Consider the following 12,480-nt stretch of genomic DNA (forward strand, 5'->3'; position numbering starts at 1 on the left):
GGAGAGCACCAAGTTTACTGATGGACCAAGACAATTTAAAAGAATCTTTAAAAAAAAGAAACGCAACATAATAAGCATTGTATTTTCTGCAGCTCCCATATGCTACGTTAAAACCATTCACAGCAAATGACAAATCAGCATTAAAAAAACCCCAACCACATAAATAGATCCCCGACCTAGTTAAATAAAAGCAACCAATGCAAAGAGAAAGGAAGGAAACTGAAACTAACCCTGTTTTATTTATTATTTTATATCAGCCCAGTCACTGATCCTGTAGCCCCCCCGTTGCTATATTAACAGAGTAATTGCTACAGGGAAGAAATGTAGCTTTCGTGCCATGTAAATGACATTTGCAGAACTGGGTTACAGCATATAGTGGGGTTTAGATTTGGTGGGGCTTTATCATCTGAGTTGTTTCCTTGAGGGAGCCCTGCGGGAGCTCATTAGAGATCACATGAGTTTTTTTGTAGTGGAGGGAGGGGAGGGAGGGGATGACTATTTATTCTCTTCCCCCTCCTCCCCATTCCCTCCACCCCTTATCAGCATGCTGAGAGAAGTGGAATTTTCAGGGAGAATGTCAAGCCAATTTCTCCAGAGAATGCAGTTGCCATAATCCCAGAATCCCTTTGCGCTAAAATTTGCTGAATTCATTGTCCATTTATGCAGAAAAATCCCACTTCACCTGTCGAATAATTAAGTCGACTCACTGCCTCGCACTCCCATTGTCTGCTCCATTAGGAGAGTTTTACACTTTCTATATTTGTCAGTGACGCTGGTATAATTTTCTTCTTTTCCCCCCTCATCTGTATAAAAGAAAGTGATTTTCTCTTTTTAATCCCATTTGCTTGTCTCATGAAAGCAGACGTTTGACACTTAAAGAGAGATCATTACATACATTGTAGGAATAAGGAAGAGCAACTGCGTGTTTGTTCTTCCAGTTGCATGCAGGGTTGTGCTTCTCAGTATATTCTCCAGTATTTTGACCATTCCAGTCTTAAATGTCCTTGTTGAACCTCATCAGATCTCTTTTGGCCCAATCCTCCAATTTGTGTAGGCAGGGCTGCCCAGAGGATTCAGGGGGCCTGGGGCAAAGCAATTTCAGGGGCCCCTTCCAGTGGCATAGCCAGGTGGAGTGAACAGGGAGAGTGGACATAAAAAATGGTGCCAGCCGCTTGTGCTCACCCAGCGGCGCTCTGAGTCTTCGGTGGCACTTCAGTGGCGGGTCCTTCACTCGCTCTGGGTCTTCGGCGGCACTGAAGGACCCGCCGCCGAACACCGGGAGCACCGCTGGGTGAGTAAAAATTAAAAAGGCGCCACTTGTGCACAGTGGGAGAGCAGCCGCTGCCCCGCTCCCCCCCTAGCTACGCTACTGGCCCCTTCCCTGTCTCAGACCTCAGACATTCTCGTGGGGGCCTGGGGCAAATTGCCCAACTTGCCTCCCCCCCTCCCGGGCAGTTCTGGGTCTAGGTCACTCTGAACCCTATCCCTACCCTCCAGCATATCTACCTCTCCCCCGAGTTTGGTGTCATCTGCGAATCTGCTGAGGGTGCAATCCATAGAATATCAGGGTTGGAAGGGACCTCAGGAGGTCATCTAGTCCAATCCCCTGCTCAAAGCAGGACCAATCCCCAACTAAATCATCCCAGCCAGGACTTTGTCAAGCCTGACCTTAAAAACCTCTAAGGATGGAGATTCCACTGCCTCCCTAGGTAACACATTCCAGTGCTTCACCACCCTCCTAGTGAAATAGTGTTTCCTAATATCCAACCTAAACCTCCCCCACTGCAACATGAGACCATTGCTTTTTGTTCTGTCATCTGCCACCACTGAGAACAGCCGAGCTTCATCCTTTTTGGAACCCCCGTTCAGGTAGCTGAAGGCTGCTATCAAATCCTCCCTCACTCTTCTCTCCTGCAGACTAAATAACTCCAGTTCCCTCAGCCTCTCCTCGTAACATGTGCTCCAACCCCCTAATCATTTTCATTGCCCTTCGCTGGACTCTCTCCAATTTGTCCACATCCCTTCTGTAGTGCTGGACCAAAACTGGACACAGTACTCCAAATGAGTCCTCACCAATGCCGAATAGAGGGGAATGATCACTTCCCTCGATCTGCTGGCAATGCTCCTATTAATACAGCCCAATATGCTATTGGCCTTCTTGACAACAAGGGCACACTGCTGACTCATATCCAGCTTCTCGTCCACTGAAATCCCCAGGTCCCTTTCTGCAGAAATCCAGATCATTAATAAAGATCCTGAACAAAACCAGCCCCAGGATCCTGGGGCACTCTACTTGATACCGGCTGCCAACTAGACATCGAGCCGCTGATCACTACCCGTTGAGCCCGACAATCTAGCCAGATTTCTATCCACCTTATAGTCTATTCATCCAATCCATACTTTGACTTGCTGGCAAGAACACTATGGGAGACTGTATCAAAAGCTTTGCTAAAGTCAAGCTATATCACATCCATTGCTTTCCCCATATCCACAGTCAGTTATCTCATCACAGAAGGCAATCATTTTGGTCCAGCATGACTTGCCCTTGGTGAATCCATGTTCCTGATCACCTTCCTCTCCTCCAAATGCTTCAAAATGGTTTCCTTGAGGACCTGCTCCATGATATTTCCAGGGACTGAGGTGAGGCTGATCGGTCCTTCTTCCCTTTTTTAAAGATGGGCACTATATTTGCCTTTTTCCAATCACTGGGACCTCGCCCAATCGCCACGAGTGTTCAAAAGATAATGGCCAATGGCTCTGCAATCACATCAGCCAATTCCCTCAGCACCCTTGGATGCATTAGATCTGGATCCGTGGACTTGTGCATGTCCAACTTTTCTAAATAGTCTTTAACCTGTTCTTTCACCACTGAGGGCTGCTCACCTCCTTCCCATACTGTGTACTTCAACTTTTTCCATATAATCTGTCACTAGGTTGCCTCCCTCACTCATTAAGGGTCCCACGCTTTCCCTGACCTTTTTCTTGGTGCAGTAAAAAAAACAAAACAAAAGAACCAACCCACTATTTCTCCTATTTTTTACTCCCCTCCTGCTTTCTCCAGTGGGAAAAATTGAAAAGAAAGTGCTTTTTTCTACCAAACAAACTTTTAAGTCAGTACTTTCTTCTAGTAGTGCCCCACAACCAGTGTTTCAATAGGTGTTAAAAATAAGAACCCTAAGTAGAAGAATTCAGTTTTGCATGTAGTTCTGAAAGCTGTGACATCCATGATCATTCTTATCCCTTGCAAGAGTGAATTGCATAGTTTAGTAGATCCAGTGCCAATGACATTTCTGTCTTCCCCCTCACCAGCCTAGAAATATTTACCTTTGCTAACATCCCCCTGTTTTAAGACTATTGGCTGACAATGTCACAGCTCTCATGGGGTATCACAGGCACGGAGGGAGAAAGAGCATCTCTTGGGTGGCTATGTTGTGCAATATCAGGATAGAGCTACAGGGCCCAGTGTATGGAGAGGAGTACTTGATTGATACATGTACGGTGGCCTATGGTGTTAAGCCAACAAGATGCTGTGGTGTTATTAAAATCAGCTGGAGATTTTTAAGGAATGTTCTCTTTATTCCCAGGTAGCACATGCTGCAGTATGCAAGCCTGGAGGTCATAAATGCATTAGTCACGGGGCCGGGTTTGTATCTGATACAGTGTAGCTGCAGCTGGAAGTGTGTGCCTCTTACCCCCACGGCAGCTTGTACTTCTAGCTGACTGAGGGAGTCCAGAAGGACCCAAGGCTGATCGCTGCATCAGTAAATCAAGGGACAAGGTAAGTGAGGGAAGATCTTTTATTGGATCAGCTTCTGAAGAAAAAGTCTGGGTAAGTGTGAAAACTTGTCTCTCTCACCAACAGAAGATGGTTTAATAAATAAAAATAATTTACTTCACCCACCTTGTCTCTCCAATATCCTAGGACCAACGCAGCTACACCTCCACTGCAAATTAGCAATCAGAAGGCAGATGCCCTCAGCAGTGGGGAACGCTAGAGGAGGCTAGTCTGTCAAAGTGCTTCTTTCTTCCTAGCAATACCCCTTTAGTCTGAGCCAGCTGTTCCTCCTGCTGGTGATCTCTGCTAGGCACTGAAAACACTGGTAGATGCTGCTGAGTTTCCCATACCATCTTATCACAGTGTTTGGGACCATTCTTAGAGCTGGACCTATCCAAGGACCCCAGATCCCAATTGCTCCAGTCTACAGAGGGTGGTGCACATTCCTGTACCATATTAGAGTATACATGCATAAAGAGGCCATGCTGTGCCCCTGCTGTGGGACTGGGATTTTGAGAGGTTTCCCCTTTGCTTTCAGGGCTTATAGCAGGCCTGGCTGAAATTAGTGCCTTTGCCATCTGCACCCCAGGAAGTTCAATTATTTTGCAAAATATCAGTGGGGGTTGGGAACCTCTTGGTATGGAAATGATGAAACATTGAAGAGTCCTGTGCAGCGAAAGGTGAAAGCTTCTAGTTGTTAGAGATGTGGCCTAGAGGCAGCCTGGCCTAGTGAAGTGAGCAGAGGTCTGGATGCCTGGATCTCGGGAATGCTATCCCTGCTCCTGCCATTTACTGCCCTTACTAACACTTTGCCCTTAAAAAGGCAGCATGGTTCAGTCGTTATGACATCTGGCCAGGGTTCAATTCCTGGCTCCATCACTTTCCTTGGACAGGTCACTTCAGACTAGCTGATCATACCAATCCCTTCAAACCTCAATGTCCATCAGTTTCTCTGTGCCTCAGGTCCCCCTTCTGTAAAAGAGGGATAAGGCTTCGCTTTCTATATAGTACTCTGAGGGCTGTGGATGAAAAGTGCTACCCATGACCTAGGACACTCACAGGATGTGTGCAAATATTATTACCCCTATTCCACAGGTGGTGGTGGAGCTGAAATGACTGACACGGCAGGTCAGTTTTAGGATCAGTACCAGAAGCCAAGTTTATCCACTAGATTCCAGGCACTGCACAAGCTCCCAGCCATGAGGGTGCTAAGTCCAGAGGAGCTGAGCACCCCCGGTGCAGTGACCAGGAGCTGTGAAGGCTGGGCACCTCAGAAAGTCAGGCCTTCAACCTTTGTGACTCTGGTGCCCCTCAGAGCATCCAGGACTCCAGCGTAGTGGGCCTTTCTCTGTGGTACTCTCAGGGCACATCTCTATGTGCCAGCAGTTCCTGATGAATCTATCGTGACACTCTCCTTGCCCAGCCAACAGCCATTCAAAGCCCTACAAATTGGTGGCCGCACGCTCTGCTGCGCAGTGTTTATTTAGCTCAAGGGCACCAGAAGCCTCTGGCAGGACCTGCTGGGGAAGTTTGTTTTTCAGCCTCACCAGGTTTCTCAATTAATCGATTTGTCTCTGGCGCCTATTCACCCTGCCTCCCTCCAATGCTCTGCCAGTGTTTTAATAACACCCCTGACAGGCAGGTGCTAGAAAGGGCTCAGGCCTCCCACAAGGCTCATTATGTAGCAGGCACGATGACACTGATGAACAATGGAGCGCTGGCTGGGGGGAATCAGTCACCAGCCCGACTCTGGGCAGGGAGAGATGACACTCCATTCATCATAGGCTAATAGAGAATTCTCTGCAGTGAGCAGCTCTAATCGCCCTGTCACACACCCAGCCCCAGTGACATGAAGAGAAGCTGCTGGACACACAAAACAAGTTAGCAGCACTGAGACATCAGATGTGACTCAATCCATCTCCCGTCCTTCCAGGGCATTTACCCCATTGCTCTGCCACTTACCTAAAGGAGACCTGTTTGTCCCACAAACACCCATATCCCCCAACATAATCTCATGCAGCAAAGCAACAGACACTAGAGATGGATCCACAGTCTGTAGAAGTTTGGATCTTGATCTGGTTCTGCATCTCACAGCTGACCAGCTCAGCTCAACCAGGTTTCAAGGCAGGTCAAGTCATAGCCTAGACCCAATGTTAGGTGGCTGAATGCAACATATTGAGTAAAACAACCAAAACAGGTCAGACTGTCTTTAAACCAGGCCTGCTCCATGGCTGGGATCTCCGAGGGAGTTAGGTATCCAATTCCCGTTGAAAGTTGGGTGCCTAAATCCTGCATTAATACATGTCTCTGCTGGATCAATGGGGGTTTGGATTTCTTTTCTGGGATAATAGATTTCTGGATTGGAAAGTCCCAGCCTGTGGCTCTTTCTTGGTTTCAGAATCAGTTTTACTGAATTGTTTTTAACCTGGTTAGAAAATTCTCCCAGTGTAGATCAGCCCCTTGAGGCTGCAATTTAACTACTATTTATAGCTGCTGCTTCTGTTTTACGTATTCAGCTTGAAAAATAAAAGAATTGCTGTTGACTCTAAGGACCACCCACTCTTTTCACTATAAAGTCTATGTTACACTATAAATCACTTTACACTCGAACCTTGTGCATTAGCAGACCCAGCCACATCACTTCAGTCCTGTGACACAGCTAACACATGGTTGAGTCTTACAATGTAGCTATGACTAGAACTTGTTTTAATCCCATTTTCAAATTGTGCTACAACCCTGCAACAATCTATGGCTGCAGCACCATTTGGGAACACCCTTAAAAACACGTCTGTTTTAATCATGTTCTAACCAGGTCTCCTAACATGGTAAATTAAATAGGGTAAATAGGACCTGAAGGAAGAACCACCTCAGGATTGTTTCTTGTGCTCTCCTGTCCATATCCACCTGATGTCTCTTGTCTTACTTTGTGTGTATGGGCCATGCTTTTTGTTCTGTTTCTACAGCACTTAGCACAACAAGGTGCTGGTCCATGACTGCAGCTGTTAGGCACTACCACCATACAAATAAATAATAAGGGATCCACTGAGCAGATCTGACATGCATTGAGTGGGCTACATTTCGTGTAGCAGCACCACCTACCCCTTGTGGCTTTGGGCTAACCACTGCCTCAGTTTCCTTCACTCAGGCTGATCTCCTGACCTTCATGCCTGCTTCAGTTGCTGCCATGACTCAACCCTCTGGCTAAGTCCTTAAAGCAAAAAAGGCCACCCTTTCCAGGGCAGCCAGGACCAAAGTCAAACAGAGGAGTCCTTCACCCCAACTTCCAGCCAGCCCCTCCTTTCTAAGGGTCTGTCTTCTCTCCTCTTATCCATTCTGGCCTTCTCTGTGCCTCCACCAAGCAGCAACACTGAGAGCCTCCTAGTTGGAGTCTCCCTTTTCCCCCATCTATCTCTCCAAGGGCTACTGTCCTATTTCCATCCCAGAAGGCCTGATTTAGCCACATGACCTGCCTAGCATGTGACTTTGCTCATTTTCTCCATCTGAGGAGGCAAGCCAAATGTGTTACAGGTAGAGCTGGACCCATCTGCCTTAAAGGACTAGTCACCCTGTGACACTTTGCAAAGAAGAGCAAAACTCAACAGAGATGGTTTTCAAACCCTTTTTTGGGAGGGAGTGGGGGAGGAGGAAAGGGGAAGTGAAAGGTAACTTGGTGTTATGGTCTCCATTAGAAAGTCAATATTTGCCAAGGCCTGCTGTCTACACAGTGGGACCTACCAGAGGCATTTCCTGTTTGTATAGGGGAAAAATGAGGTACCACATTTACCAAGTAGGAACTGGGGCTTCTTTTAATGCATTTATTTGCAGTATATTACTCAGCCACTAGATGTTTCTGTGTGCCATAGCATTACACACAGGTTCTGGTCCCTAGTAAACAAAGGAGACAGAGCAGGACTACGAGCTGTGAGGAATCCTGTCTGTTTAACTGTAGCTGCAGCTGTATTCTTTAACCAACCCCTCTTGCTTAAGGAAGCTTGTGATACCCTCTATCATGACGGCAACAGACAGTTGTATTATTACTTGAGCCATACAGAGCAAACTGCTCTAGAAGGGTTGGAAACAAAACCATCCTCTGTAGGTTTGTTACAAAAGTCAATGTGCTGCATGGATCCTTGAAAACTGGCTGCTATTTCCATGGGCTCCAACCATGTGAGGGATGCTGCCTGGTAGTGGCAAGCACACAGAGAAGATAAGGGACGTGCCACTGCTAACAGCTAGGGGACATGTTCTTCAGCTCAAGTGACAGATGCCAGCACTGTTAAGGCATAAGTCTGCACCACTAAAGTTAATAAAGCTTTGCCACTGACTCCAGTGAGCTAAGGTTCAGATCCTTGGAGCTGAAGGGCTAGGGTCTAGTCCCAGGCACACGTGTGGTTCTATAACAATTGGGTTTGCTGTCTGCATTCTTCTTATTTTGTGTTTGCATTAAGGTAGCAACTAGAGGCTCTGACTGCAATTAGGAGCCCTGTGAAGGTGTGGCCACTCGACTCTCTCAAGCACTTACTGCTGGCCGGCTGTGTGTCTGCACTCTTCCGTTTTTTGCAGTGCCCTCTGCCAGCAGTTTCTCTTTTCAGATGGATTTTCAATGACTCAGCCCTCTAGACAAGTCACGTGCAGTCTGTATGTCAAACAAACAGAAAACAAACCCCTTCCAGGGTAACCCAGTCCAGTGAATGGTTGGCCTCTCCCCAAGGTCCTCAGTCCCATCTCTGGGCCTGTTTAAGCACATGCTCCCTTCTCAGGCTCCAAATGAAATTTGTTGCCTTCTCGGCCCTTGGCCACTCTGCCATGGCTGGTGGAGGGACCCAGGCCTGCCCACTATTCTGGGTCCCAACCCAGGGACTCTATGAGTAGCAGCCACCTGTTGTTTCCTTCAGTAGTGTCTGTTGTTGCATTCCCAGAGCTGCTTCCCACTCTGTCCTGTCGGCTTCTTGGGTCCTCAGCCTGTCACCCCCAGCCTCCTTGACTAGAGAGTCTGTAACAGTCTCTGCCCTGTTCTCTCAGGCCCCTTCACATGATGAGCATATAACAGTCTCTGGCCCTTCTTGTCAAGCCTCTCTCTCCCAAGCCTGGAGAGCGTCACAGTCCTACCCCTGCTTAGGCAGGGTTTCTCCGCAGTCTCTGTCCCTGTGGAGTCCCAGCCGTGACTGCTCTGTCCAGCTGCTGCAGCTTTCTCAGCCAGCCAGTAACAGCTTCCTTCCTCCTCTGGCTCCAGCCAGCAAATGATCTGTCTAGGTGTGATGATGCTGCCCGTGGGAGCCAGCTGACGTCACTCAATCAGGGTGAACTGCAAACAGAACGGGGCAAACAAACCCCAAATGCTAGTGGATATTCTAATACTTAGATTTACCAAGCCAGCACAAAACAGCTTCTGTATTACCTCACTGGTAACTCAGAAATCCAAACAACACAGTTCCCTTAAAGTGCCCAGCCTCACACCTCCATCCAGACACACATGTCAGATATGACGATGATTACTGAAAATCTTATCATATAAAAGAAAAAGGTTCTCCTGATCCCAAAGGACCAAGCACTAGACCCAGGTCAAATGATAACTTAGATCTTACCCAAAATACATGCTAATAGTCAATTCTTATTAACTAAACTAAAATTTATTAAAAAAGAGAAAAGAGTGAGTGTTGGTAAAAAGATCAATATACATACAGACTTGAATTCAATTATTGAGGTTCAGATACACATCAGAGATGAGTTTGTAGTTGCCAAAAGTCCTTTTAGAAATAGTCCATAGGTTATAGTCCAATGTCCATATTCAGGGTGATTCCAGTCAGTGACTGGGGATCTTAATCCTTATGGCTTAAGGTTTCCCCCTCTTGAAACCCAAAGCTGAGCTGAGATGAAGAAGGATCATGTCCCAAGGTTTTTAGACATTTCCAGCAGCCTTTTGGCCTGAGAAAACAATAGGCTTAACTTTCCTTCTCCTAAACATCATGGCAATTAGTACAGGGTAATTTATCCATTAAACAGTTCAGCTCCAGGTTACCACAACATTCAAAGAGACATATTGACAATAATACTGTTTCATGCAAGTGTCTTCCTAAACGTTAATACTCCTTTTTGATCTTTGAATCAAAGCTATAGCAATAGACAAGACTTGTTTGCTGACATCACAAGACCTGAACAAACATCTACCCTTCTATCTCTAACAATACAGGCTTGCATTTCAAAGCTCTATTCATTTACATATCTTCCTAACCAGTCTCTAAAGTTCGGCCATGGGTCAAGTCAGTCTGTGAGTTAATTAACTCTTTATGGCCCTGTCACCTTTCAATGAGATATTAAATTACACTCATAATGTCACAGCAGGCTCTGCAACTCCTTTTATAGGAGCCCTCTAGGAGACTTGAAGGACTCCACTCTACTGCCTTTTTTCTGGGGTGAGGTGTGGTAGGACCGCAGTGCCTCCCGGAGGGCTTCACAGGGCATGGTACACCCCATCACAGGCCCACTGAGCTAGGCACTGTACAGACACAGGAAGAGATGGTGCCTGCCCCAAAGAGCTTAAAAGCTAACTAGACAAGACAAAGGACGTGTTCTTTTCCCCAGACGGGGGAAATCAGGGACAGCTTGATGAACTGATTTCATCCACAGCACTTGAATTTGTTACACTGTGACTCCCTGCCCCCACCCTCTTCTTTCCTTAAATGGCTCCAAAGAGACCCAGGGCTTGTCTGGATGGAAGGAGCTCTGCTGTCTTCCCAGGCTGACGGTCACAAAAGTGCAACCCCTCAAACACAAAGCTCTATTGGAGGGGGTTGGAGGCCAACTCTTTGCCAAGCACTGAACTAAGCAGCAGAGTTTACATGCAGATCCTAACGCTCACTGATATGATTACAAATTGAAATCATTACCGTCAGCTTGCCCTGGAATACATGAGAGGCACTTGCATAGCCAGCAGAGCCTCCCTGCCTGTGCCTAGGAATATATTACACACAGGCTACTGCAGAACGCAAAAATCATTATCCCTGGCTTGGCCTTCCTAGCGGATCTCTGTTTCCTAGCTATAATTACCCTCTTCTTCACATGCCCAGCCAGCCCCTCAGCTAATGAGAGATGTGCTCTGTGCAGAAGCCAAGGGTTGCATGAAGTCACAGCCCAGCCCAGCCATTTGTAGATCTGGGCAATGCACCATAGCCCTCCGGTGAAGCAGACAGAGCACGGAGGCTAGAGAGCTACAGGAGTCTCCTAATGTAAATTGCACTGCCAGACCAGGCATTCTGATGAATCCATGTAAGCACCATATCGCTCATTCCCTCCGCTTCGCTCCAGCACGGATCAAGTCACCTATGGCTGTTCACTGAGCTATGGACCCATTCACCCCACATTTGACCCCTCCTGTGCTGCTCAGGAATTAGATGATTGCTGGTAGAGCTGTGCCCATAAACTCTCCATCAATCACCGCCACCAGCCTGACTCTGCTGAGCTTTGTCCACCTCTGTCCCATGGAGGAGGAAAAGCCTTGCTCAGTCACTGACAGTCTGCCTTTTGCCAGCACTCGGCATTAACCCAGCTGAGTCCCTATGCCACACAGTGAACAGAATTTACCATCAATGGGAAAAGAGGATCAGAGAGACTCAAGATGAAACAGATCGGCTTAATGATAACAGTCAGTCCTTCTCATCCATGGACCTCTATTAGCCTTATTTCCACTGATCTCAGTAGCTCTACTAATGAAGAATGCTATATAAGGGCTGGGTTTTATTATTTGTACAGATGTAGAAACTGAGGCACAGAAGGGTGAAGTGACTTGCCTAAGGTCACACACTTAGTCAGTAGCAGAGCTGGGACTAGAAATCAGGCCCACTAGGCCACACTGCCACCATGGCAAAGCATCTTGGAGGCCTTCACCCAGCTAATGCAGTATTGTCCCTTACTGTATATCCCCCAGTTGCATCCAACCCAGTTTTAATTACCGCCAGCTCAAATGAGAAATTGTGTGAGCTCCGCTGCCTCTGTGTAAGCAAAACCAGAGTGCCAATCCTGTGGTTTATGTGCGCCCCACCTCCGCCCACACATTTCAGACTGGAACTAGCACTAACCCCCATTGCAACAAGATTCAGAAGGCCTGAAAGGAAGGCTCTGTTAGCTCTAGAGCAAGGCATAATGGGCCTGATCCAAAGCCTCTTGAAGTCGATGTGCATAGGTACTGTACAAGCTCCCCTGCCAGCTCTAGCCAAACTAATCCTGGCCTGCCACAACCCCTTGCTATCCTGCTCCTAGCCCTGTTGTGAGCAGACACTGCCAAGTATGCAGAATTGTGATCCCCAGCATAGGGCCTAGGCCAGGGGTGGGCAAATTTTTTGGCCTGAGGGCCACATTGGGGTTCCGAAACTGTATGGAGGGCCAGGTAGGGAAGGCTGTGCCTCCCAAAACAGCCTGGCCCCGCCCCCTATCTGCCCCCTCCCACTTCCTGCCCCTTGACTGCCCCCCTCAGAACTCCCCACCCATCCAACCCCCTTGCTCCTTGTCCCCTGACCCTTATCCACACCCCCCCCCGACAGGCTCCACAGGACCCCATCCCCTATCCAACCCCCCCTGCTCCCTGTCCCCTGACCCCTATCCACATCCCCACCCCCTGACAGGCCCCCCAGGACTCCCATGCCTATCCAATCCACCCTGTTCCCCATACCCGACCGCCCCCGCCCCCAGAACCTCCGCCCCTAACCGCC

Source organism: Natator depressus, chromosome 10 (genome assembly GCF_965152275.1).
Source record: "Natator depressus isolate rNatDep1 chromosome 10, rNatDep2.hap1, whole genome shotgun sequence".
Lineage (NCBI taxonomy): Eukaryota > Metazoa > Chordata > Testudines > Cheloniidae > Natator > Natator depressus.